The following is a 24,078-nucleotide window of genomic DNA, read 5'->3' as shown; positions in this document are numbered from 1 at the left end:
ATTCATTTTCATAAAGTTTCGGTCTCGCAACTACGGTAAACAGCCGCCATCTTTTTTCCCCGTAGAAGAGGAAGCGCTTCTTCTTCTACGCAAGCAACCGCCAAGGTAAGCACCCGCCCCCATAGAACAGGAAGCGCTTCTTCTTCTACTGTAAGCAACCACCCGCCCGCGTAGAAGAAGAAGAAGCGCGCGGATATTACGTTTCATTTCCTTTGTGTGTTTACATCTGTAAAGACCACAAAATGGCTCCTACTAAGCGACAGGTTTCCGGTTCATGAAAAGACGCAATCTCTCCATCCGCACACGGACTACTATTTCACAGCAACTGCCTAAAGACTTTCAAGAAAAGCTGGCTACTTTCCGTGCATATTGTAAAAACAAGATAGCTGAAAAAAAGATCCGGCCAGAGAACATTATCAACATGGACGAGGTTCCACTGACTTTTGATATTCCTGTGAACCGCACTGTGGATACAACGGGAGCACGTACGGTGAATATTCGCACCACAGGGAATGAGAAGTCATCCTTCACTGTGGTTCTAGCTTGCCATGCTAATGGCCAGAAACTTCCACCCATGGTGATATTCAAAAGGAAGACCTTGCCAAAAGAGACCTTTCCAGCCGGCGTCATCATAAAAGCTAACTCGAAGGGATGGATGAAGAAAAGATGAGCGAGTGGTTAAGGTAAGTTTACGCGAAGAGGCCGGGTGGCTTTTTTCCACGCAGCTCCGTCCATGTTGATATACGACTCCATGCGTGCCCACATCACGCTGGTTTTTAATATATTATTAAAGTTTGACTGACCTATCGGACTGTTTTTTTGACATTCCTTTTAGCGCAGTTAGATGCGGCTTATAACACGGGGCGGCTTATAGGTGGACAAAGTTTTGAAATATGCCGTTCATTGAAGGCGCGGCTTATAACCCAGGGCGGCTTATGGTGCGGAAAATACGGTAGTCCATCAAAGATCCTCTATACAACAGGAGTGCACAGCTGTTTGTAATGCTCTCCCACACGAAATGATAGTCAAAGATCCTCTATATGACAGGAGTGCACAGTTTTTGTAATGCTCTACCACAAGAAATGCTCGTCAAAGATCCTCTATACGACAGGAGCACACAGCTGATTTTAATGCCCTATCACAAGAAACTCTAGTCAAATATCCTCTATACGATAGGAGTGCACAGCTGTTTGTAATGCTGTATCACAGGAAATGCTCGTCAAAGATCCTCTATATGACAGGAGTGCACAGCTGCTTGTAATGCTCTATCACAGGAAATGCTAGTCAAAGATCCTCTGTATGACAGGAGGGCACAGCTGTTTGTAATGGTCTACCACAAGATATGCTAGTCAAAGATCCTCTGTATGACAGGAGTGCACAGCTGTTTGTAATGCTCTACCATAAAAAAATTATAGTCAAAGATCCTCTATATGACAGGAGTGCACTGCTTTTTGTAATGCTCTACCATAAAAAATGCTAGTCAAAGATCCTCTATACAACAGGAGTGCACCGCTGCTTGTAATGCTCTACCATAAAAAATGCTAGTCAAAGATCCTCTATATAACAGGAGTGCACAGCTGTTTGTAATGCTCTACCATAAAAAAAATTATAGTCAAAGATCCTCTATACAACAGGAGTGCACAGCTGCTTGTAATGCTCTATCACAGGCAATGCTAGTCAAAGATCTTCTGTATGACAGGAGTACACAGCTGTTTGTAATGCTCTACCACAGGAAATGTTAGTCAAAGATCCTCAATACGACAGGAGCACACAGCTGATTTTAATGCCCTATCACAGGAAACACTAGTCAAAGATCCTCTATACGACAGGAGTGCACAGCTGTTTGTAATGCCCTATCACAGAAAATGCTAGTCAAAGATCCTCTATATAACAGGAGTGCACAGCTGTTTGTAATGCTCTCCCATACGAAATGATAGTCAAAGATCCTCTATACAACAGGAGTGCACAGCTGTTTGTAATGCTCTCCCATATGAAATGATAGTCAAAGATCCTCTATATGACAGGAGTGCACAGTTTTTGTAATGCTCTACCACAAGAAATGCTCGTCAAAGATCCTCTATACGACAGGAGCACGCAGCTGATTTTAATGCCCTATCACAAGAAACTCTAGTCAAAGATCCTCTATACGACAGGAGTGCACAGCTGTTTGTAATGCTGTATCACAGGAAATGCTCGTCAAAGATCCTCTATATGACAGGAGGGCACAGCTGTTTGTAATGGTCTACCACAAGATATGCTAGTCAAAGATCCTCAATACGACAGGAGCACACAGCTGATTTGAATGCCCTATCACAGGAAACGCTAGTCAAAGATCCTCTGTATGACAGGAGTGCACAGCTGTTTGTAATGCTCTACCATGAAAAAATGATAGTCAAAGATCCGCTATATGACAGGAGTGCACTGCTTTTTGTAATGCTCTACCATAAAAAATGCTAGTCAAAGATCCTCTATACAACAGGAGTGCACAGCTGTTTGTAATGCTCTACCATAAAAAAAATTATAGTCAAAGATCCTCTATACAACAGGAGTGCACAGCTGCTTGTAATGCTCTATCACAGGCAATGCTAGTCAAAGATCCTCTGTATGACAGGAGTACACAGCTGTTTGTAATGCTCTACCACAGGAAATGTTAGTCAAAGATCCTCAATACGACAGGAGCACACAGCTGATTTTAATGCCCTATCACAGGAAACGCTAGTCAAAGATCCTCTATACGACAGAAGTGCACAGCTGTTTGTAATGCCCTATCACAGAAAATGCTAGTCAAAGATCCTCTATATGACAGGAGTGCACAGCTGCTTGTAATGCTCTACCATAAAAAAATTACAGTCAAAGATCCTCTATACAACAGGAGTGCACAGCTGCTTGTAATGCTCGATCACAGGAAATGCTAGTCAAAGAGCCTCTGTATGACAGGAGTGCACAGCTGTTTGTAATGCTCTACCATAAAACATGCTAGTCAAAGATCCTCTATATGACAGGAGTGCACAGCTGTTTGTAATGCTCTACCATAAAAAAAATTATAGTCAAAGATCCTCTATACAACAGGAGTGCACAGCTGCTTGTAATGCTCTATCGCAGGAAATGCTAGTCAAAGATCCTCTGTATGACAGGAGTGCACAGCTGTTTGTAATGCTCTACCATAAAACATGCTAGTCAAAGATCCTCTATATAACAGGAGTGCACAGCTGTTTGTAATGCTCTACCATAAAAAAAAATTATAGTCAAAGATCCTCTATACAACAGGAGTGCACAGCTGCTTGTAATGCTCTATCACAGGAAATGCTAGTCAAAGATCCTCTGTATGACAGGAGTGCACAGCTGTTTGTAATGCTCTACCACAAGAAATGCTAGTCAAAGATCCTCAATACGACATGAGCACACAGCTGATTGTAATGCCCTATCACAGGAAACACTAGTCAAAGATCCTCTATACGACAGGAGTGCACAGCTGTTTGTAATGCCCTATCACAGGAAATACTAGTCAAAGATCCTCTATATGACAGGAGTGCACAGCTGTTTGTAATGCTGTATCACAGGAAATGCTAGTCAAAGATCCTCTATATGACAGGAGTGCTCTGCCTTTTTTAATGCTCCATCACAGAAATTGCTAGTCAAAGATCCTCTATACGACAGGAGTGCACAACTTTTTGTAATGCTCTACCACAAGAAATGCTAGTCAAAGATCCTCTATTCGACAGGAGTGCACAGCTGTTTGTAATGATCTACCATAAAAAATGTTAGTCAAAGATCCTCTATACGACAAGAGTGCGCAGCTTTTTGTAATGCTCTATCACAGGAAATGCTAGTCAAAGATCCTCTATATAACAGCAGTGCACAGCTGTTTGTAATGCTCTACCATTAAAAAAATTATAGTCAAAGATCCTCTATACGACAGGAGTGGACAGCTTTTTTTAATGCGCTACCACAAGAAATGCTAGTCAAAGATCCTCTCTACAACAGGAATGCACAGCTTTCTGTAATGCTCTAGCACAATCAATGCTAGTCAAAGATTCTCTATATTACAGGAGTGCACAGCTGTTTGTAATGCTGTATCACAGGAAATGCTAGTCAAAGATCCTCTATATGACAGGAGTGCACATCTTTTTGTAATGCTCTACCACAAGAAATGCTAGTCAAAGATCCTCTATTCGACAGTAGTGCACAGCTGTTTGTAATGATCCACCATAAAAAATGCAAGTCAAAGATCCTCCATACTACAGGAGTGCACAGCTGTTTGCAATGCTCTATCACAGGAAATGCTAGTCAAAGATCCTCTACACAACAGGAGTGCACAGCTGTTTGTAATGCTCTACCATAAGAAATGTTAGTCAAAGATCCTCTATATGACAGGAGTGCACAGCTGTTTGTAATGCTCTATGACAGGAAATGCTAGTCAAAGATCCTCTATACAACAGCAGTGCAGAGCTGTATGTAATGCTCTACCATAAAAAAATTATAGTCAAAGATCCTCTATATGACAGGAGTGGACAGCTTTTTTTAATGCTCTACCACAAGAAATGCTAGTCAAAGATCCTCTCTACAACAGGAATGCACAGCTTTCTGTAATGCTCTACCACAATAAATGCTAGTCAAAGATCCTCTATACGACAGGAGTGCACAGCTGTTTGTAATGCTCTATCACAGGAAATGCTAGTCAAAGATCCTCTATATGACAGGAGTGCACGGCTTTTTGTAATGCTCTACCACAATAATTGATAGTCAAAGATCCTCTACACGACAGGAGTGCACAACTTTTTGTAATGCTCTACCACAAGAAATGCTAGTCAAAGATCCTCTATTCGACAGGAGTGGACAGCTTTTTTTAATGCTCTACCACAAGAAATGCTAGTCAAAGATCCTCTCTACAACAGGAATGCACAGCTGTTTGTAATGCTCTACCACAAGAAATGCTAGTCAAAGATCCTCTCTACAACAGGAATGCACAGCTTTCTGTAATGCTCTACCACAATAAATGCTAGTCAAAGATCCTCTATACGTCAGGAGTGCACAGCTGTTTGTAATGCTCTATCACAGGAAATGCTAGTCAAAGATCCTCTATATGACAGGAGTGCACGGCTTTTTGTAATGCTCTACCACAATAATTGATAGTCAAAGATCCTTTATACGACATAGGTGCACAGCTGTTTGTAATGCTCTACCATAAGAAATGCTAGTCAAAGATCCTCTATATGACAGGAGCGCCTTGCTGTTTTGAGAACTACTACTGCATAAAGACTGGCCAAAGATCCTCTAAATGACAAGATCCTGCTATTGCTTTGAAGGCCCTATCAGAGATCCTCTATACACCAAGAGTGCATGATATACTCCTGTCACGTAAAGGATCTTTGATTGCCTTTCCAAGATGGAGAGAGGTGTGGTGACATTGGAACATTGCTGAGTGTCATGCAAGCGTAAAAAGAAGCTAACTTGTGTTGTAAATCTTTGAGGGCGGGGGTCCAGGGCCTCTCTTGTGTTTGACTGACAGGCCCCCCGCGGTGACGCAGCACGGGGGGGGTTAAGGGTGAAAGGTGAAAGGTCAGTGTCCCACAGTGGGAGTGGGGGGTGAAGGAGACATGCTAACGAGCTTGGACACATCATAGGGTTGTGCTAACAATGAAATATATAATAATAAGATGTCATATATTCATTAAATAAGGAATTGACATGTTTATTCTCGCATGTTTGAATAAATCGTCCAATTAGACGTAGACGTTATAAAAATATCATTTATAATCACTTCTATGTACTATCAGTTATAGTGGAAGCCTTTTCTATGACGTAATAGGACCATGTGACTTGTCCCATCCAATCACAGAAGAACAATGATAGACGACATGAGTATATACAGTGTTTCCCACACATTCATTTATTTGTGGCGGCCCGCCACGAAAGAATTACGTCCGCCACAAATGGATTTTTCGGCTTTTGACTCGCTCGACCGCTCATAAAAGCAATGGGACTGTCTGTGAATGTTGCTTGTAGTTACACCTCAGGTGCAGTAGGTGGCGGTAGCCTACTATGCAATAGCACTTAATTCACCTGGTGGGCCAGAAGAAGAAGAAGAAGAGGGACGGACGGAATCAAAATACTCGCCGGCTACTTTTCATAATGATGGCGCTTCCTACGTTTCTACCTCAAACGTCCAAAAGCTGCTGAAAGCCTTGATCCAGGATGCCATGGGGGAAAAAACTTAAATGGTGCCTTTTGGCGACAGTTAGCAGCTTGGTGGCTCATAGCCGGCGAGCTAACGCTTGCTAGCGTGGTAGCATTGCTTCATTTTTACAGGTGTTATAGGTAGATAGGTTATAGCTGCATCGCTCGCGGCTCGTCATATATTTAACGTTAATCTGTGATTTCACCGAGCGTTTCACTGACGGTGAGCAGCCTGACGCTGCTTCATTAACACCGCCGCTGTTTGACTCGTGGCCCGGGGCAGACGCTCGTAGTAACAGTCACGTGTTACAATACCGACGAGCTAACGTGTCCAGGTTATAACCCTGTTGTCAATAAACACACATGGACTGAAGCTAAATTGTCCACTGTCCACTGCAGCATGTGAATGCAATGAAAAGAATAAAATCTGAGCCAACCAGCTGTTAAAATGTTGTCCAGGTTAATGTTTTGGCCATTAAAGACCATTTATTTCAAGATTTCAACTGTGATTGGGCTTTAAACAGGTGGCTGACCTGTTCAGATGAGTGTAACTGCTACTAGTCAAATAATGTGAAATAGCATTTAATTTTACATGTATGCAATGCCATTTAAATGCAATTATAGATAATAATAATAATAATAATAATAATAATAAATACTGTGTAGTGTTGTAAATAGTCAACGGGAAGGATTCTATTAAGATATAAGCCATGAGCACTACACAGCCAGAAAAAAACCTAGGCAGGACAAGTAAAAATATTGGGGCAAGTAGATTTGAGAAGTCAGGCAAGTAGAAAAAAACCTTAACGTTGAACCCTGCATGTGTTGAGCTGCTGCCGCTTAAGGTTAGACGGCACTGTACATAGAGCGCTTCTGCTCGTTAGTAATAAATTCTAATGTTTGATGTTCACTCCTTCACACAGATGAGTATAGAAAAATATTTTCAACGGCCGAAAAGGGCTCGACTTGGAGAGGAGGTAGGCCTACAGTTCGGACCACAGGTGCGACCTGTTCAGCAGCAGCAGGAGGAGGAGGAGGTTGACTGACTGTGGCCGGACACCTCTGCCTCTGTTTCACTTCATGTTGCTGGTAAATAATATGGTTGTAGTAGTAGGCTAAAGTTAAATTATTTAGTATTCACTCATTAAAGGGGCAGAGCTTTAAGAGACATTTTAGCTTTTATATTTTATAAGATATATTTTTTGTAAGAACCACAATTAATAAATATATTTCAGTGAATCACTAATTGTTCAAATCTGTATATAAATATGTACATAAAATGTTGTAATTATATTCCAACTCCGCGTTCTTCTTGGTCATCGCCGCTGCCGCCGCCCCCCCCACTCGCCCACCGACCACACCACCACAAATAGATGCCTGTCCTGTGGGTAACACTGATATATATATATATTACTATATTATTCATTCATATGTAAACTGCAAATTGATGAATTATATTTAATTTTATAAAGACAGTAATGATTTAAAATGAATCCATTTAAAATACATATTAATTATTTAAAAAAGTAAGGAACAATTTAGATGGGTTACAATAGTATAGGCTAAATTTTCGTAGGGTGCAGGAGATATAATGAAAATGTTTATTTTTTGGGGCATTTTTATTTATTCATTATTTTTAAATAAAATACATATACATGTTTTGGATTGAATGTCCGATTTATACATTTTTAAATAAAATATTATATTATGTTTATTTGTATTTTATCTTATTTTACGGAATAATAGTACATTCATACTATTATATATAATAATTTACACATTACCAATAATTTACATTTATAATAAATATTTTTCTTTCGACTTTTTTGTTTATTACTAATACCTTAACAACTTTAACCAAAATAAATAAATGAGCCAAATATACTTGCAGTACATAATCTCTTCAGATTAATTGTTTTTAAAGTCTGTACATTTAAATAAAGGAGATAAATAGAATTGACCACTACTTTTGCAGTACCACATAATGTCCACTAGATGTCAGCCTAACACCGAGATTTAAACCACAACCAGTTTCCTTGACACACGTCGAGTCATGTGACCACTAACTAAACACAATTAATACATCGAAATTGTATTTTATCTATAATAAATGCATCTTATCTTCTCTGTCGCACTAGTTGTTTTTTTTAGATTGGCACAAGGGACAAACGGTAGAAAAATAGAGGGACGCCCCCAAATTCTACCGACAGAGGGCGCTGCTGTCCGTCCTAATCTGATTACGCCAATACACAAAACAAGCAATGATTACGTAATATCGGTTTTAGGCTGCGCTCGTCTTTTGGTGAGTCGTTTTTGGGGGTTTTTTGCGTTAATAAAAAGCTAAAAAAATGACAAAGTGTCAAAAATGCGCACAGGTATCACTCCTCGCGCACGCCTCCCAATTTACAAACCCGAGGTCATCTGAGTTTACGCTAAACCACGCCCCTTACGACCAGCTGGTGGCAACACTCGCGGTGACGTCACCCGCACCCCTCGCCATTGGCCCGGGGACGTCGCTCGCCCCGTCCAATCCGGCGCGGGCACGGTGACGTCACCCTCGGCTCCCCGAGCCCTCTCCGTTCGTTTTGACCAGGAGCGAGAGGGAAGGCGGGTCGAGCGGGAGGGAAGGAGAGAGAGAGAGAGAGAGAGAGAGCGCGCGCTCTGATTGGCCGGAAGAGAGGCGAAAAGCATCGCTCTTGTTGCTGAGAGAGAGGAAGAAGTTTCGCAGTCACTTCCTGTTGCGGACGACGCGTTGCTTTTTTTTGCACGTCACCTTGCTTTCTAAGACTATGAAAATAATGGGAATAATAGCTTGAATATTTAAATGGTTTGGCACCGAATAGTGCAACTTATTTGATGCCGCTGTCATCAAAGGGAAATATTTGTGCCTTTCTATTGGCTCTCCTCTCTTAAGTCCCGCCTCCTAGCAATCCCCTCGTGCTGTTCCTATGGTTCCCAGAGCTCCTATTGGCTACTGTAACCTTTAGGACGCAACACTGGGCGAACTCAGCAACAACCACTGCGATTGGCCGGCACCCCCTGTCACTCATGCGAACCTTGACAGCTCGCCACGCCCCCTTATACCCGAACACCCATTCTGATTGGCTACTGTACCTGTCAGCGAGCTCCCATTGGCCGCCGCGTCCAGCTGTTAGTGGTTCATTCACCATTTTGTGAGTGTAGTGGAAAAAGGCGAGCGATACTTTTGCGTATCCTTGTCGGTGTTGTGCGGTCGCTGCTGCCGCTGCTGCCGGGGGAGAGAAAGATCATGTTCCCCGGAGGAAAAGTAAAAGCGCCAAGCCGACAGCCGAGGGATGTTAGGGGGAGCTGCCTCATCCGCAGAATAACACCATAAATCTTTTTTTTTTTTCCCCCTTCTCTCCTGGTGGAAGCTCTACTCGGGTGAGTTTACGCCAGAAAGTTACAAATAGAGGAAACGTGACGCTCCACTTCATTTCTCACACGGTAACTAAGCTTGAAAACTTTCCCCAAAATGTCCTACTCGACAAACTAAGCTCGCCATTTAACACCAAGCCCGCTTTATTGCGCGACTTTTTTTTGCGACACCTTTTCCGCGTTGGCGTCGAGTAGATAAACAAGTCGAGCCTACTTGCGGCACTGCGGTGCCGACCACTTTGAGTGTTCAGAGTTGATACAAAAAAAAATATATATACATATAATAAAATAAAACACCACTAATTCGAGGTATTAAGTCGTTAATGTCGCGGTTAAAGGGTTCCGCTTTAGTGATTTGGCGTGGCTCGTGGCCGTGTAGTAGTAGTGCGTACTACGAAGGTTACAACTAGCATGTTCCCTTCTTTTTTTCTTTTTTTTCCCTTTTTTTTTTTATTATTGAACAACAAATATACATTTATAATACAGATAGAGTATTAAATATTAATAAATAATAATAATAAAAAATTATGGGGAGGAAAAAAACCCTACCTAAATCACTTTAAATGTTTTTAACAGAGATATCAATTTAAGGGATTTTCCAAGATTTTATCGATAATTGTTCTAGCATGTTCCCTTCTGTGTTAATAAGTGAGCTGACTTTTTTTTTTTTTTTTTTTTTTAGGTGTCAATGCAATGATAACTTTGACTGGCGTACGTGTATATTCTGTGTGAAATAAACACAATAACACGAAGAGGAGGAGGCTTGCCCTGTCGATAACGTCACTCGACTCCTAAATGTAGATCTTCCCTGTTTTGTTCATGAGCACGCAGCAGCCTTGAGTCATAGCATGTTATTATAGTGCAGTAGTACTACTGGAGTCACACGTCAACACACCGGGACTTTCCTGCACTCTGTCATCCCTTATGGAATGCTACTATCCACCTTTAAAGTGCACCTTCCCTCCCCAACCTCACCCGGTTTAAGGGCGAAAGGCAGAGTGTTACCCGGTGGAGGTGGTGGTGGTGGTCTTCTCCCATCATCGCGGCTCGTCATTTGCGCCGTCGACACCGATCGCAGCTATAAAACGCTCTGAAGGAGGATGCATATGTGTTGACATTGAGATTCCACCCCCCCCCCCCCCCCGCCCCCTCTGTGTGTTGCGTACAAGCAAAATAAGCCAATTATTTGGCATTAAAATAGACATTCCGACGAACATTTGCCGCGTATTTATTAGTATGTCGTTGCAGAAGTTCATTCGTTTGGTCCCAAGTGATCACCTGTGACGCATTTCTCTTCCATCACACATATTTATCCTAGATGCAGTCGAATATCATTTAAATGACGGGAACGCGCTGCTGTTTTGGAGAACCTACAGCAAAAATGCAAGTCAAAGATCCTCCGTATGGCAGTAGTGCCCTGCCGTTTTTTAAGGACCAACAGCAAGGGTACCAGTCAAAGATCCTTTCAACCAACAGGAATGCCATTCTGGTTTTCGAAACAAACGGCAAAAACCCCACTCAAAGATCTTGTACGTGACCGGAGTGCACTGTTGTTTTTTAGAGTCCTAGAGAAAGACCGTTCAAAGATCCTCTATATGGTGGGAACGCTCTGCTGTCTTTATAGAGCCACTGCAAAGACACTAATCTAAATGACTCTCTACTGTTTTTAATTATCCACTGCAAAGACATTTTTAAATATCCTCTAAATGACAGTCAAAGATCCTTACTATGATAGGACCGCTCTGCTGTTTTTTAATCTACTGAAACATTACCCATTAAAGATCCTCTTTATCACAGTCAAAGATCCTGCCCTTCTGTTTTTTAAAGACTAACAGCCAAAAATACTAGGCAAAGATAATTTCCACTAAAAGGAATGCTCTGCTGGTTTTCGAAACAAACGGCAAAAACCCCACTCAAAGATTTTGTACGTGACCGGAGTGCACTGTTGTTTTTTAGACTCTTTGAGAAAGACCATTCGAAGATCATCTATATGGTGGGAACGCTCTGCTATCTTCGTAGAACCACTGCAAAGACACTAATCTAAATAACTCTCTACTGTTTTTAATTATCCACTGCAAAGACACTTTTTAAATATCCTCTAAATGACAATCAAAGATCCTTACTATGATAGGACCGCTCTGCTGTTTTTTTAATCTACTAAAACATTACCCATTAAAAATCCTCTATATCACAGTCAAAGATCCTGCCCTTCTGTTTTTTAAAGACAAACAGCCAAAAATACTAGGCAAAGATCATTTCTACTAACGGAAATGTTCTACTGGTTTTCTAAACAAACAGCAAAAACACCACTCAAAGATCTTGTACGTGACCGGAGTGCACTCTTGTTTTTTCGACTCCTTGAGAAAGACCATTCGAAGATCCTCTATATGATGAGAACGTTTTGCTATCTTTATAGAGCCACTGCAAAGACACTAATCTAAATGACTCTCTACTGTTTTTAATTATCCACTGCAAAAACACTTTTTAAATATCCTCTAAATGACAGTCAAAGATCCTTACTATGATAGGACCGCTCTGCTGTTTTTTAATCTACTGAAACATTACCCATTAAAGAGCCTCTATATCACAGTCAAAGATCCTGCCCTTCTGTTTTTTAAAGACAAACAGCCAAAAATACTAGGCAAAGATCATTTCTACTAACAAGAATGCTCTGCTGGTTTTCGAAACAAACGGCACAAACCCCATTCAAAGATCTTGTACGTGACCGGAGTGCACTGTTGTTTTTTAGACTCCTTGAGAAAGACCATTCGAAGATCCTCTATATGATGGGAACGCTCTGCTATCTTTATAGAGCCACTGCAAAGACACTAATCTAAATGACTCTCTACTGTTTTTAATTATCCACTGCAAAGACACTTTTTAAATATCCTCTAAATGACAATCAAAGATCCTTACTATGATAGGACCGCTCTGCTGTTTTTTAATCTACTGAAACATTACCCATTAAAGATCCTCGATATCACAGTCAAAGATCCTGCCCTTCTGTTTTTTAAAGACAAACAGCCAAAAATACTAGGCAAAGATCATTTCTACTAACAGGAATGCTCTGCTGGTTTTCGAAACAAACGGCAAAAACCCCACTCAAAGATCTTGTACGTGACCGGAGTGCACTGTTGTTTTTTAGACTCCTTGAGAAAGACCATTCGAAGATCCTCTATATGATGGGAACGCTCTGCTATCTTTATAGAGCCACTGCAAAGACACTAATCTAAATGACTCTCTACTGTTTTTAATTATCCACTGCAAAGACACTTTTTAAATATCCTCTAAATGACAATCAAAGATCCTTACTATGATAGGACCGCTCTGCTGTTTTTTAATCTACTGAAACATTACCCATTAAAGATCCTCGATATCACAGTCAAAGATCCTGCCCTTCTGTTTTTTAAAGACAAACAGCCAAAAATACTAGGCAAAGATCATTTCTACTAACAGGAATGCTCTGCTGGTTTTCGAAACAAACGGCAAAAACCCCACTCAAAGATCTTGTACGTGACCGGAGTCACTGTTGTTTTTTAGAGTCCTTGAGAAAGACCATTCGAAGATCCTCTATATAGTGGGAACGCTCTGCTATCTTTATAGAGCCACTGCAAAGACACTAATTTAAATGACTTCCTACTGTTTTTATTTATCCACTGCAAAGACAATTTTAAATATCTTCTAAATGACAGTCAAAGATCCTTACTATGATAGGACCGCTCTGCTGTTTTAATCTACTGAAACATTACCCATTAAAGATCCTCTATATCACAGTCAAAGATCCTGCCCTTCTGTTTTTTAAAGACAAACAGCCAAAAATACTAGGCAAAGATCATTTCTACTAACAGGAATGCTCTGCTGGTTTTCGAAACAAACGGCAAAAACCCCACTCAAAGATCTTGTACGTGACCGGAGTGCACTGTTGTTTTTTCGACTCCTTGAGAAAGACCGTTCGAAGATCCTCTATATGGTGGGAACGCTCTGCTGTCTTTATAGAGCCACTGCAAAGACACTAATCTAAATGACTCTCTACTGTTTTAATTATCTACTGCAAAGACACTTTTTAAATATCCTCTAAATGACAGTCAAAGATCCTTACTATGATAGGACCGCTCTGCTGTTTTTTAAACTACTGAAACATTACCCATTAAAGATCCTCTATATCACAGTCAAAGATCCTGCCCTTCTGTTTTTTAAAGACTAACAGCCAAAAATACTAGGCAAAGATCATTTCTACTAACAAGATTGCTCTGCTGGTTTTCGAAACAAACGGCACAAACCCCATTCAAAGATCTTGTACGTGACCGGAGTGCACTGTTGTTTTTTAGACTCCTTGAGAAAGACCATTCGAAGATCCTCTATATGGTGGGAACGCTATGCTATCTTCATAGAGCCACTGCAAAGACACTAATCTAAATAACTCTCTACTGTTTTTAATTATCCACTGCAAAGACTCTTTTTAAATATCCTCTAAATGACAGTCAAAGATCCTTACTATGATAGGACCGCTCTGCTGTTCTTTAATCTACTAAAACATTACCCATTAAAGATCATCTTTATCACAGTCAAAGATCCTGCCCTTCTGTTTTTTAAAGACTAACAGCCAAAAATACTAGGCAAAGATCATTTCTACTAACAGGAATGCTCTGCTGGTTTTCGAAACAAACGGCAAAAACCCCACTCAAAGATCTTGTACGTGACCGGAGTGCACTGTTGTTTTTTAGACTCCTTGAGAAAGACCATTCGAAGATCCTCTATATGGTGGGAACGCTCTGCTGTCTTTATAGAGCCACTGCAAAGACACTAATCTAAATGACTCTCTACTGTTTTTAATCATCCACTGCAAAGACACTTTTTAAATATCCTCTAAATGACAGTCAAAGATCCTTACTATGATAGGACCGCTCTGCTGTTTTAATCTACTGAAACATTACCCATTAAAGATCCTCAATATCACAGTCAAAGATCCTGCCCTTCTGTTTTTTTAAAGACAAACAGCCAAAAATACTAGGCAAAGATCATTTCTACTAACAGGAATGCTCTGCTGGTTTTCGAAACAAACGGCAAAAACCCCACTCAAAGATCTTGTACGTGACCGGAGTGCACTGTTGTTTTTTAGAGTCCTTGAGAAAGACCGTTCAAAGATCCTCTATATGGTGGGAACGCTCTGCTATCTTCATAGAGCCACTGCAAAGACACTAATCTAAATGACTCTCTACTGTTTTTAATCATCCACTGCAAAGACACTTTTTAAATATCCTCTAAATGACAGTCAAAGATCCTTACTATGATAGGACCGCTCTGCTGTTTTAATCTACTGAAACATTACCCATTAAAGATCCTCGATATCACAGTCAAAGATCCTGCCCTTCTGTTTTTTAAAGACAAACAGCCAAAAATACTAGGCAAAGATCATTTCTACTAACAAGAATGCTCTGCTGGTTTTCGAAACAAACGGCACAAACCCCACTCAAAGATCTTGTACGTGACCGGAGTGCACTGTTGTTTTTTAGAGTCCTTGAGAAAGACCGTTCAAAGATCCTCTATATGGTGGGAACGCTCTGCTATCTTCATAGAGCCACTGCAAAGACACTAATCTAAATGACTCTCTTCTGTTTTTAATGATCTACTGCAAAAACACCTCTTAAATATCCTCTACATGACAGTCAAAGATCCTTACTATGATAGGACCGCTCTGCTGTTTTTTAATCTACTGAAACATTACCCATTAAAGATCCTCTACATCACAGTCAAAGATCCTGCCCTTCTGTTTTTTAAAGACAAACAGCCAAAAATACTAGGCAAAGATCATTTCTACTAACAGGAATGCTCTGCTGGTTTTCGAAACAAACGGCAAAAACCCCATTCAAAGATCTTGTACGTGACCGGAGTGCACTGTTGTTTTTTAGACTCCTTGAGAAAGACCATTCGAAGATCCTCTATATGATGGGAACGCTCTGCTATCTTCATAGAGCCACTGCAAAGACACTAATCTAAATAACTCTCTACTGTTTTTAATGATCTACTGCAAAAACACCTCTTAAATATCCTCTACATGACAGTCAAAGATCCTGACTATGATAGGACCGCTCTGCTGTTTTTTAATCTACTGAAACATTACCCATTAAAGATCCTCTATATCACAGTCAAAGATCCTGCCCTTCTGTTTTTTAAAGACAAACAGCCAAAAATACTAGGCAAAGATCATTTCTACTAACAAGAATGCTCTGCTGGTTTTCGAAACAAACGGCACAAACCCCATTCAAAGATCTTGTACGTGACCGGAGTGCACTGTTGTTTTTTAGACTCCTTGAGAAAGACCATTCGAAGATCCTCTATATGGTGGGAACGCTCTGCTGTCTTTATAGAGCCACTGCAAAGACACTAATCTAAATGACTCTCTTCTGTTTTTAATTATCCACTGCAAAGACACTTTTTAAATATCCTCTAAATGACAGTCAAAGATCTTTACTATGATAGGACCGCTCTGCTGTTTTTTAATCTACTGAAACATTACCCATTAAAGATCCTCTTTATCACAGTCAAAGATCCTGCCCTTCTGTTTTTTAAAGACAAACAGCCAAAAATACTAGGCAAAGATCATTTCTACTAACAGGAATGCTCTGCTGGTTTTCGAAACAAACGGCAAAAACCCCACTCAAAGATCTTGTACGTGACCGGAGTGCACTGTTGTTTTTTAGACTTCTTGAGAAAGACCATTCGAAGATCCTCTATATGGTGGGAACGCTCTGCTATCTTCATAGAGCCACTGCAAAGACACTAATCTAAATGACTCTCTACTGTTTTTAATTATCCACTGCAAAGACACTTTTTAAATATCCTCTACATGACAGTCAAAGATCCTTACTATGATAGGACCGCTCTGCTGTTTTTTAATCTACTAAAACATTACCCATTAAAGATCCTCTACATCACAGTCAAAAATCCTGCCCTTCTGTTTTTTAAAGACAAACAGCCAAAAATACTAGGCAAAGATCATTTCTACTAACAGGAATGCTCTGCTGGTTTTCCAAACAAACGGCACAAACCCCATTCAAAGATCTTGTACGTGACCGGAGTGCACTGTTGTTTTTTAGACTCCTTGAGAAAGACCATTCGAAGATCCTCTATATGGTGGGAAAGCTCTGCTATCTTTATAGAGCCACTGCAAAGACACTAATCTAAATGACTCTCTTCTGTTTTTAATTATCCACTGCAAAGACTCTTTTTAAATATCCTCTAAATGACAGTCAAAGATCCTTACTATGATAGGACCGCTCTGCTGTTTTTTAATCTACTGAAACATTACCCATTAAAGATCCTCTATATCACAGTCAAAGATCCTGCCCTTCTGTTTTTTAAAGACAAACAGCCAAAAATACTGGGCAAAGATAATTTCTACTAACAAGAATGCTCTGCTGGTTTTCGAAACAAACGGCAAAAACCCCACTCAAAGATCTTGTACGTGACCGGAGTGCACTGTTGTTTTTTCGACTCCTTGAGAAAGACCATTCGAAGATCCTCTATATGGTGGGAACGCTCTGCTATCTTTATAGAGCCACTGCAAAGACACTAATCTAAATGACTCTCTTCGGTTTTTAATGATCTACTGCAAAAACACCTCTTAAATATCCTCTACATGACAGTCAAAGATCCTTACTATGATAGGACCGCTCTGCTGTTTTTTTAATCTACTAAAACATTACCCATTAAAGATCCTCTTTATCACAGTCAAAGATCCTGCCCTTCTGTTTTTTAAAGACAAACAGCCAAAAATACTAGGCAAAGATCATTTCTACTAACAGGAATGCTCTGCTGGTTTTCGAAACAAACGGCAAAAACCCCACTCAAAGATCTTGTACGTGACCGGAGTGCACTGTTGTTTTTTAGAGTCCTAGAGAAAGACCGTTCGAAGATCCTCTATATGATGGGAACGCTCTGCTATCTTTATAGAGCCACTGCAAAGACACTAATCTAAATGACTCTCTACTGTTTTTAATTATCTACTGCAAAAACACTTTTTAAATATCCTCTAAATGACAGTCAAAGATCCTTACTATGATAGGACCGCTCTGCTGTTTTTTAATCTACTGAAACATTACCCATTAAAGATCCTCTATATCACAGTCAAAGATCCTGCCCTTCTGTTTTTTTAAAGACAAACAGCCAAAAATACTAGGCAAAGATCATTTCTACTAACAGGAATGCTCTGCTGGTTTTCGAAACAAACGGCAAAAACCCCACTCAAAGATCTTGTACGTGACCGGAGTGCACTGTTGTTTTTTAGAGTCCTTGAGAAAGACCGTTCAAAGATCCTCTATATGGTGGGAACGCTCTGCTATCTTCATAGAGCCACTGCAAAGACACTAATCTAAATGACTCTCTTCTGTTTTTAATGATCTACTGCAAAAACACTTTTTAAAATATCCTCTAAATGACAGTCAAAGATCCTTACTATGATAGGACCGCTCTGCTGTTTTTTAATCTACTGAAACATTACCCATTAAAGATCCTCTACATCACAGTCAAAGATCCTGCCCTTCTGTTTTTTAAAGACAAACAGCCAAAAATACTAGGCAAAGATCATTTCTACTAACAGGAATGCTCTGCTGGTTTTCGAAACAAACGGCAAAAACCCCACTCAAAGATCTTGTACATGACCGGAGTGCACTGTTGTTTTTTAGACTCTTTGAGAAAGACCATTCGAAGATCATCTATATGGTGGGAACGCTCTGCTATCTTCGTAGAACCACTGCAAAGACACTAATCTAAATAACTCTCTACTGTTTTTAATTATCCACTGCAAAGACACTTTTTAAATATCCTCTAAATGACAGTCAAAGATCCTTACTATGATAGGACCGCTCTGCTGTTTTTTAATCTACTGAAACATTACCCATTAAAGATCCTCTATATCACAGTCAAAGATCCTGCCCTTCTGTTTTTTAAAGACAAACAGCCAAAAATACTAGGCAAAGATCATTTCTACTAACAAGAATGCTCTGCTGGTTTTCGAAACAAACGGCACAAACCCCATTCAAAGATCTTGTACGTGACCGGAGTGCACTGTTGTTTTTTAGAGTCCTAGAGAAAGACCGTTCAAAGATCCTCTATATGGTGGGAACGCTCTGCTGTCTTTATAGAGTCACTGCAAAGACACTAATCTAAATGACTCTCTACTGTTTTTAATTATCTACTGCAAAAACACTTTTTAAATATCCTCTAAATGACAGTCAAAGATCCTTACTATGATAGGACCGCTCTGCTGTTTTTTAATCTACTGAAACATTACCCATTAAAGATCCTCTATATCACAGTCAAAGATCCTGCCCTTCTGTTTTTTAAAGACAAACAGCCAAAAATACTAGGCAAAGATCATTTCTACTAACAGGAATGCTCTGCTGGTTTTCGAAACAAACGGCAAAAACCCCACTCAAAGATCTTGTACGTGACCGGAGTGCACTGTTGTTTTTTCGACTCCTTGAGAAGACCATTCGAAGATCCTCTATGTGGTGGGAACGCTCTGCTGTCTTCATAGAGCCACTGCAAAGACACTTATCTAAATGACTCTCTACTGTTTTTAATGATCTACTGCAAAAACACCTCTTAAATATCCTCTACATGACAGTCAAAGATCCTTACTATGATAGGACCGCTCTGCTGTTTTTTAATCTACTAAAACATTACCCATTAAAGATCCTCTTTATCACAGTCAAAGATCCTGCCCTTCTGTTTTTTAAAGACAAACAGCCAAAAATACTAGGCAAAGATCATTTCTACTAACAGGAATGCTCTGCTGGTTTTCGAAACAAACGGCAAAAACCCCACACAAAGATCTTGTACGTGACCGGAGTGCACTGTTGTTTTTTCGACTCCTTGAGAAAGACCATTCGAAGATCCTCTATATGGTGGGAACGCTCTGCTGTCTTTATAGAGCCACTGCAAAGACACTAATCTAAATGACTCTCTTCTGTTTTTAATGATCTACTGCAAAAACACTTTTTAAATATCCTCTACATGACAGTCAAAGATCCTTACTATGATAGGACAGCTCTGCTGTTTTAATCTACTGAAACATTACCCATTAAAGATCCTCTATATCACAGTCAAAGATCCTGCCCTTCTGTTTTTTAAAGACAAACAGCCAAAAATACTAGGCAAAGATCATTTCTACTAACAGGAATGCTCTGCTGGTTTTCGAAACAAACGGCAAAAACCCCACTCAAAGATCTTGTACGTGACCGGAGTGCACTGTTGTTTTTTAGACTCCTTGAGAAAGACCATTCGAAGATCCTCTATATGGTGGGAACGCTCTGCTATCTTTATAGAGCCACTGCAAAGACACTAATCTAAATGACTCTCTACTGTTTTTAATTATCCACTGCAAAGACACTTTTTAAATATCCTCTAAATGACAGTCAAAGATCCTTACTATGATAGGACCGCTCTGCTGTTTTTTAATCTACTGAAACATTACCCATTAAAGATCCTCTACATCACAGTCAAAGATCCTGCCCTTCTGTTTTTTAAAGACAAACAGCCAAAAATACTAGGCAAAGATCATTTCTACTAACAGGAATGCTCTGCTGGTTTTCGAAACAAACGGCAAAAACCCCACTCAAAGATCTTGTACGTGACCGGAGTGCACTGTTGTTTTTTAGAGTCCTAGAGAAAGACCGTTCAAAGATCCTCTATATGGTGGGAACGCTCTGCTGTCTTTATAGAGCCACTGCAAAGACACTAATCTAAATGACTCTCTACTGTTTTTAATTATCCACTGCAAAGACACTTTTTAACTATCCTCTAAATGACAGTCAAAGATCCTTACTATGATAGGACCGCTCTGCTTTTTTTTAATCTACTGAAACATTACCCATTAAAGATCCTCGATATCACAGTCAAAGATCCTGCCCTTCTGTTTTTTTGTGCTAAGAAAGATTACCCCCAGTACTTTCTAGATGGAAATACAAAAAATGACAATATGAACCAAATAGCTGAACGTTTCAATGATTATTTTGTTAATATCGGAAAAAATCCGGATCAAAGAATTCCAAATGCAGATGATGGGTCAGTTGAGGCCTTGAGTGAGCTCATAGACAGAAATCCCAATTCCATGTTTCTTAAAAGTGTAACAAAAGAAGAAATAATCAAAATTGTAAAAAATTGTAAATCCAAGACCTCAACCGACTGTCATGGAATAGATATGGTAACGATAAAAAAGGTTATACAAGACATTTCAGAACCTCTGACATATACCACCAATGTATCATTTTTAACCGGTAAATTCCCTGATATAATGAAAATTGCAAAAGTCGTACCAATTTATAAGAATGGAGACGTACACCAGTTTACTAACTACAGACCAGTTTCATTACTTCCACAATTCTCCAAAATCTTGGAAAAATTATTCAATAGTCGATTAGATTTATTTATTAACAAAAGTGGGACGCTTGTGGAGAACCAATATGGATTCCGAGCAAATATCTCAACATCAATAGCACTAACCAAAATAACAGAGGAAATTACCAACGCAATAGATGGTAAAGAATGTGCGGCCGCAGTATTCATGGACTTAACAAAAGCATTTGACACAATTAATCATGATATTTTAATACGAAAATTAGAACGATATGGCATCAGAGGTTTGGTATTGAATTGGGTAAGAAGTTATTTAACCAACAGGAAGCAATATGTGAAGATGGGTGAAAATATGTCAACACGGCTAGATATATCCTGTGGTGTACCCCAGGGGTCAATACTGGGACCAAGATTGTTCAATCTTTATATAAACGACATTTGTAAGGTTACGAAGGACTTAAAGTTGGTTTTATTTGCAGACGACACAACTGCTTTCTGTTCAGGAGAGAGCACACAGAAGATAATACAAATAATAACAGAAGAAATGAACAAATTAAAAAGATGGTTTGACAAAAACAGACTATCTTTGAATCTCAGTAAAACTAAAATAATGCTATTTGGTAATAGTAGAAAAGAGCATCATACACAAATACAAATAGACGAAGTAAACATAGAAAGGGTAAAAGAAACTAGATTTTTGGGAGTATTAATAGATGATCAAATGAACTGGAAATCTCATATACAAAACATACAACATAAGGTGGCAAAAAACATTTCAATAATGAATAAAGCAAAATATGTCCTGGGCCAAAAATCACTACATATTCTCTACTGCTCGCTAGTGTTACCATATCTGAGTTATTGTGCAGAAATATGGGGAAATAACTACAAATGTGCGCTACATTCGCTAACCGTGTTACAAAAAAGATCAGTTAGAATAATACATAATGTTGGATATAGAGAACATTTATTTATTAAGTCAGAAATATTAAAGTTTGGTGATTTGGTAAAATTGCAAACAGCTAAAATGATGTACAAAGCAAACTATAACCTGCTACCAAAGAATGTACAACAATTCTTCTCAACTAAAGAGGAGAAATATAACCTTAGAGGAAAAAATAATTTAAAACATTTATATGCACGTACAACACTTAGAACTTTTAGCATATCAGTATGTGGAATTAAATGATGGAATGGATTAAGTAAAGAAGTTAAAAATTGTACTGATATGATCCAGTTTAAGAGGTTGTTCAAAATAATAGTGCTTACAGAGTACAAAAAAGAAGAATTATGAGAAATACTTTCAACCTTATTGAAAATAAGATATTCTTCATCTCAGTATGTTAATAATGACTGAATTAATTAATTAATTACATATGACAAAACTGTTGTATACTAATTCATAGATGTTATTTTATTATATAAAAAGGTCAGTAAATGATTCTATATATTTGTAAACGCTTGAAGTGGGAAAGGGGTAGGATTAAATAAGCTTAACTTCTTCCTACTCCTTTTCGGGCATGATGTAAAATGAAATGATATGAAATTGTGTGATGTATTATGATGTAAGTGTGTTCATGTTCCAAATAAACTAAAGAAAGAAAGAAAGAAAGACTAACAGCCAAAAATACTAGGCAAATATCATTTCTACTAACAGGAATGCTCTGCTGGTTTTAGGAACAAATATCAAAAACACTACCGTATTTTCCGCACTATAAGGCGCACCGGATTATTAGCCGCACCTTCAATGAATTACATATTTCATAACTTTGTCCACCAATAAGCCGCCCCGGATTATAAGCCGCGCCTACGCTGCGCTAAAGGGAATGTCAAAAAAACAGTCAGATAGTTCAGTCAAACTTTAATAATATATTGAAAACCAGCGTTCTAACAACTCTGTCCCAAAATGTACGCAAATGTGCAATCACAAACATAGTAAAATTCAAAATGGTGTAGAGCAATAGCAACATAATGTTGCTCGAACGTTAATGTCACAACACACAAAATAAACATAGCGCTCACCTTCTGAAGTTATTCTTCATTCGTAAATCCTTCGAATTCTTCGTCTTCGGTGTCCGAATTGAAAAGTTGCGCAAGCGTGGGATCCAAAATGGCCGGTTCCGTCTCGTCGAAGTCATCGGAGTCAGTGTCGCTGTTGTTCTGTGAATCCTGCCTTCCGGAAAGCTCGGACCACAGTTGTGACCGAAATATCTGCCCAGGCATTTACGATCCACTGGCAAATGTTGGCGTATGTCGTCCGGCGCTGTCTGCCCGTCTTAGTGAAGGTGTGTTCGCCTTCGGAGCTGTGTGAAAAAAGCCACCCGGCCTCTTCGCGTAAACTTCCCTTAACCACTCGCTCATCTTTTCTTCATCCATCCATCCCTTCGAGTTAGCTTTTATGATGACGCCGGCTGGAAAGGTCTCTTTTGGCAAGGTCTTCCTTTTGAATATCACCATGGGTGGAAGTTAGCATGGCAAGCTAGAACCACAGTGAAGGATGACTTCTCATTCCCTGTGGTGCGAATATTCACCGTACGTGCTCCCGTTCCACAGTGCGGTTCACAGGAATATCAGTTGCTGTGAAATACGGTAGTAATCCGTGTGCAGATGGAGAGATTGCGTCTTTTTATGAACCGGATCCTTGTCGCTTAGTAGGAGCCATTTTGTGGTCTTTACAGATGTAAACAGGAAATGAAACGTACGGTGATATCCGCGCGTTTTTTCTTCTTCTTCCGGGGGCGGGTGGTTGCTTACAGTAGAAGAAGAAGCGCTTCCTGTTCTATGGGGGCGGGTGCTTTCCTTGGCGGTTGCTTGCGTAGAAGAAGAAGCGCTTCCTGTTCTACCGGGAAAAAAGATGGCGGCTGTTTACCGAAGTTGCGAGATCGAAACTTTATGAAAATGAATCGTAATAAAGCGCACCGGGTTATAAGGCGCACTGTCAGCTTTTGAGAAAATTTGTGGTTTTTAGGTGCGCCTTATAGTGCGGAAAATACGGTACTTAAAGATATTCTACATGGCTGAGAAAGACCAATCAAAGATCTTCTATATGGTGGCAACACTATGTGGCGGAAGCCACTGCAAAGACTCTTACCAAAGATCCTCTAAATTAATGATTTCTGAAACTTTATTCATCAAGTACCACCCCAG

General features: G+C 39.7%; 1 protein-coding gene across 2 annotated transcripts in view; it reads left to right on the top strand.

Annotated features, from left to right (window-relative positions):
- Positions 1-9,338: 9,338 nt before the first annotated feature.
- The window catches only part of cicb (capicua transcriptional repressor b), a 159,959-nt gene continuing 145,219 nt past the window's right edge, over positions 9,339-24,078 (top strand). The window contains exon 1 of one of the 2 annotated variants that reach the window (XM_061947498.2): positions 9,339-9,579. The gene's annotated coding sequence lies outside the window, so the exon portion shown is untranslated. The remainder of the gene's footprint in view (positions 9,580-24,078) is intronic. The other variant, XM_061947487.1, reaches the window with a different exon arrangement.

The sequence above is a fragment of the Nerophis lumbriciformis genome, linkage group LG04 (assembly GCF_033978685.3).
Source record: "Nerophis lumbriciformis linkage group LG04, RoL_Nlum_v2.1, whole genome shotgun sequence".
Lineage (NCBI taxonomy): Eukaryota > Metazoa > Chordata > Actinopteri > Syngnathiformes > Syngnathidae > Nerophis > Nerophis lumbriciformis.
The sequence above is the reverse complement of the archived record's forward strand: the minus strand, read 5'-3'. Positions and strand labels throughout refer to the sequence as shown.